At 36.1% G+C, this 5,430-nt stretch overlaps 1 protein-coding gene across 3 annotated transcripts in view; it reads left to right on the top strand.

The window, feature by feature from the left end:
- SOCS5 (suppressor of cytokine signaling 5) overlaps nucleotides 1-5,430 on the top strand; it is a 29,176-nt gene that overhangs the window by 5,666 nt on the left and 18,080 nt on the right. The window lies entirely within an intron of this gene.

Below are 5,430 nucleotides of genomic sequence, written 5' to 3'. Positions count from 1 at the left end.
CGCCAAGATGTCTCGAACTTCTGATACCTGGAATTCCGTCTGCTTAGGTGCATCTGCTTTTATATCTAACTATTACACTCTGCCTCTGTACCTTAGGCTTTTGGTTTTGCAGTAAGGCCTGTGTGGCAGAGTCCGATTTACTGACTGTCTCACTTAGGGAAAATGTACCCATTTCTAAGCTTTGGTTTTGAAGAGGTTTTACATTTGGCCTCTTTGAAGAAAGAAGTATTTTAATCATTCCACTAGTGCAATAAGAGGTCTCTTATTCTTTTGGAGGAGCATATGGATAAAGTGAATTAATTTTAGACTGCAAATTATCTTTAATCTTCAGTTGTCTGGAATCTGTGTGATAGATTTAGTTGAACACTTTACTGCTTAGTTGATGCTTTGTTTTCTTAGGTCTTTAATTTTGCATATTTCTGTTGGGGAATAGTGAATTACCTACTTTTTTTAAACATATGTTAAACCTCACTTGGACAGAAATTGCAACTCAATTAAATATACAAATAGGATTTTAAAATTGGTTTGTAGTTCATTACTTAAGTTGTACTGGAGGAGTAGTTAAACCAACAATTTTATCAAATCCTGTTTTTTCTGTTCACTTGTCTTGCAATATTTAGACTTGATCTTATTTCTCATTCATTGGTCTTACTCGTGGCTTGGAAGAGCAAAATAAATATGTTTTTAAGCTGCCAAACAGTTGTGGTGGTGAAATTATTAATACTTAGGATTCTTAGGTCTGGCTGAGAGTTCATAGAACCATAAAATGATTTGGATTGGAAGGGACACCTCCCACCAGACCAGGCTGCTCAAAGCCTCATCCAGACCGGCTGTGAACACCTTCAGGGATGAGGTATCCACTTCTCTGGGCAACCTGTTCTAGTGCTTTGTCACCCTCACAGTAAAAAATTTCTTATATTATTTCTTATCTTTACTAAAAGAACATTCTTTTCAACTAAAAGCTGGTAGTCTGAATGTTTCCAACTCCCCACTTCTGAGCTAGGATAATACTGGGTGCTCCTTTAAGGTCCTCCAAGAGCCACCTCTCTATTGTCACATTTAGTGCTTGAGTCCTTAGAATTGTGGTTGTTTAGCAAGGGGCTTAAGGAATCCATCCCTCCCATGGATGACTGCTTGGCTTTGTTAATATTGAAATGTTTGTTTTTCCTTGCCTTTTTCCTTTTTCTGAAATAGTATATAAGTTGTGTCTCTGTAATTGCTTTGCAGAGAACTAGGAGGGATGCTGTCAATGTTCTCTCACTGTGATCATAGTTAGTAAAGCGTCCATCTGACTGGTCCTAAATTGTATCTGTGTTACTACGCACTTGGAGTCCCCAGATTCTCTGACAGAGTTTCTCAGTTTTTATTTAAGCAGTTTGTTTTAATCCATGACATTCTCCTTTCTTGTTTCTTCTGGGTTAGTTAGTAAGGGCTTGTTCAGGGAGACCAACTCCAAGTGCTGATGTTGGCCTAAGAGTGGTCTGGGTTGTGTCATGGGGCAAGGGACTGCAGAGGGGTGATGGTGTTGTATTGTCCCTTAAGACTGCAGTGACTTGTTCGCTCTTCGGTCTGGCTCATCTAGATGCTCCCTTAATCTAAGAAACGTCTCTTGAACCCAGAGAGTAAAGTTTCTGCTGCCAAGATCTAACTGAGTATTTTCTGCAAATTCTTGCTGATGGTTTAACTCTTCTGGGCATTTGATGTTCTTTAAAACTTTAGGCAACAAACATGATCTGCTTTATTTTTATTTATTTGTTATTTATAATAAGTCAAGGCTTTAATTCAGATTGTCACAATGCTGGGTAGATCTGGTTATAAACTGGATTTAAATTTTAGTATCAGACCAGCTTTATCTTCAAAAATGTGTGGCTTATCTACTGAAGAAATTCCTCATGTTTACTCTCCTGAAGATCTGGATGCCTTATTTATGGAAGCAAGAAATGTGACAACTGGACCTCTGGTTCTTGCAGATGTAAGGCAAATTACATATAATCGTTTAGATTAAGATTAGGAGATTAAAATTTCTGTTAATATAATCTTGGAGGATGCAGAGGTACTGCTTCTGGGTTTAAGGGCCTGAACTGTGAGGCACTGACTCTGGGAGAGGATATCAGGGATGTGTTAGGAAGTTGTTCATCTGTTCTTGTATCATTTGCTGAGCAGTATCTATGGCCCAGACAGGATTTTTACCAGATATGCCCTTTGATGGTCTGGGTTGTTCTTATGTTGCATCCCATTACTGCATTTCAGGAGTGCCTTGTCTGCCTGTTAATATTTGCCAACATTATTAACTTATAGCCTGGTTTAGCAATTAGTAAAATTCATTCCCATCTTGATTGTGACATTGCAATTGTTGGTTTCTTTTGACAATTTCTTTTAGTTATCTTTAGAAGAGAATGATTGAAATGGAATTTTGGAGAAAATCTATGTTTATTCTGGAAGCTTAATTTATATGAATGTATGGTATGATAGAAATACTGATTTTTCTAATTCCTATTTACTTACTTTGAGGATGAAAATTCTTTTCTGTTCATTATTGTAAGGATAACTTAGTGATTAGTCTTCCAGTATGACAATTCCAGAATAATCTCTCTTATGGTCTTCTATGATGCTTTTGTCTCTCAACTGAAGTGTTTGCAAGTTCAGTAGGTCTACATGGTGGTCTATATTATAAAGATATTTTTATTGCCTGTTTAACTGTATTCTATATTTGAGTAAATATAGGGACTCTTTCAGTCTGACATTTTGTTCTACTCTTTCCCTTTACTGGGGCTAAGAAAATATGGGAATCTGTCAGAAGTATTAATTTTTATAATGTTGAAATAGTTCTGCTATAAAAAGTATTAGAAAAGTGCTTTGCCTCAAGAGTCTGGCTTGACCAGTGTCAATTCTCACATGCGGATGATATGGTTTTGTTCTCTCAAATTCCTTGGGGTATGAAGCATCTGTTAGAGGATTTAGCATTTCTATTGGTAGAACTCTTAGTCCTTATATGCATATGGCATGGTTTTGTTCTCCCAAACTCCTTTGGGAGTGAAGCATCTGTTAAAGGGGTTTCAGTGTTTTCTGTCGGAAGGAATGTGACTAAAATTTAGAACTATCAAGTAGTTACACTCATCTGTAGCTCAGAGTTGCTTACTTGGATAACTGATGACCATTGCATTGAACAAGTGTTCTATTTTGATATTTGTCAAACAGTTGTGAACTGAATAAACAAGGTTAGGGGCCTTAAGGTCCAAACCAGTAGAGTAATTTGTGTCTAAAAAAAAGTAGTAGTCATCTTGTATTTTAGATTGTGTGGCATCTGATTTTGAAAAAATAATTTTTTTCCACTGTAAACCAAAGTCAGACAAACCTAATTTTTTGTTGATTAAACTTGTCCTGGAAACAAGTACAAGGTCTGGAATCCAGCTTCTAGGGGCTAACTCTTAAGTGGTCTGAAAGCTTGAACTTTCTCTGCTTTTGTGCATTGTTTGGTTTGGCCATTTCCCACATATGTTGATCACTCTTGTGGTGAGTGCAGTTTGGCTTTTTTTACAACTAGTTTTGGTCAGAATTTTAATAGAAGAATTTAGTATACTAATGTATCATCAGTTATCTTTTTTGAGGCTATTTGGAAATCCTTGTTTATGGATTGTAAGTTTCAGAGGAACTTCACAGTCCTGTTTTCAGCAATACAGTTGGTTTATTTGGATAGAAAATATTCTCACTGAGCATCCTAGATGACAGAAGAAGCTGAAGATTTGCAGTGGTGCCTATTTTGTAAATGGTTTTTAAGATATAAATTACTTTGGTCTTAGTGCTGCGAGTTCTTGCTTATAGCCTCAAAAATTGTAATACCTTGTTACGAAATCATGTTTTGTTTCAGTTATGCGAATAATTCCCTTATTTTGACTGCATAGTAGTAGAAACAAAGACTGCAAAAGATCTATGTAGGCCATGAATTGAAAAATACTTTTAAATCTTTGGTCAAATAAGAAATGAATTGATTTTGTACCCTGATAAGCCAATCATCTCAATGCTAGTAAAGCTAACATAGCATGCTAATGGTCTGTCTATGCATGCTTGAGGAATACGTCATTCCTATACTTGTTTTAAAGCCTACAGTAAGTGAGAAGAATCTAGATTTGTCAGTTTCATTGACAAGAGGCATGTATGATTTTGCACGAGTTTCTTAATGGAACTGTGATGGCGTTTTCTGTTTTCCTAAAAAATTCGAAGATATTTTTTTTTCTTTCCTTATAATCAGACAGACCAGTGAGTAAAGTAAACCTGAAAATTGTGGAGAACAGAGAGTTTTATCATCTAAGGAGTTAAAATACCATACAGCTCTGGTTTACAATTTGTTCATTACTATGAAATTTGATAAAATTATATTCCTTTTTAAAATATTTAGAATTTGTTTCACAAAAGTTTGATATAGCAAAGTTATTCAAAGAAACAATTTTGACCTTTTTGTTATGCAGTACAAATCTAAAAAGCAGCTAGTCTTGGTCAGGGTTGATTCTCAGTCTTTTTTTTCTGTAAACTTGCTGCTTGTATCTCACTTCCAGAGCTCTCACAAATGTTGGGCTTGGTTTCTTCCATCACTTCCTTTCTGTCATACCTTTAAGTTACAGCTTTAACACCAAAAAAATCTGCTTTGCAATTTAATTTTGGCAGAATTGAAGAGTCAGTAATTGTAGTTACTGTTTCCAGGAAGTTTAGTTTTTCCAGCAGCCCTTCTATGAAGGATGTGGCTGTGGATTAATTGAATGTAAAAAATGAGTCAAAAACTTTTTCCGAAGGCAAACATAGGAGTAGGTGCTAGTAAGGTGTTTGAAACTGTTACCTAGGTAATTTGTAGATCTAATGTAAGCTGTTGCTCAGGGAAGTACAAAACTGATTTAATTTAGTGAGAAAGTTATTGGAGTACAGCTTACTTGTAAAATAGCAATTTTGTGGAAGCTTTTTAATTTTCAGTCTTGGAAACAAATCAATGTCGAGGCATTTTTAAAGCTTTCTGCCTCCAAGCCAGCAGTGAGGTTGATTTCTCTAAATCGTAGTACCCTGTCTTTGGTCAAGTTATTCTGAATTCAGGAGAGGACAGTAAGTTAACAGTTGTTGATTTAAGAATATGCTGACACCATGGATGTCAGACCCAACAATTTCTTCTTTTGCCTTGCTTGTTCATGTGCATTCCTTCAGTGTCCTGGAGGGGCTGAGGAGGCAACAGTAGTGCTCTGCTGCACTGGCATGATGTACTTCAGTCATTAAATAGTGCATGATAGTATTCAGCTGATACCTCTCTTCTGAAAGATATTTTAGTTCTGCAGTTCTGTTAATCACTAAGTTTTCCTAATGCTCAGTATGCGCTTTTCTTTTATAAAATGACGATAGTACTGTTGTAAGGAATGATCTAGAGGGAAGCACTTTGCAAATGTAGCTGAG

This window comes from Cuculus canorus, chromosome 3, assembly GCF_017976375.1.
Source record: "Cuculus canorus isolate bCucCan1 chromosome 3, bCucCan1.pri, whole genome shotgun sequence".
In the NCBI taxonomy this organism is placed as follows: domain Eukaryota; kingdom Metazoa; phylum Chordata; class Aves; order Cuculiformes; family Cuculidae; genus Cuculus; species Cuculus canorus.
This window is presented reverse-complemented; position numbering and strand designations above follow the sequence as displayed.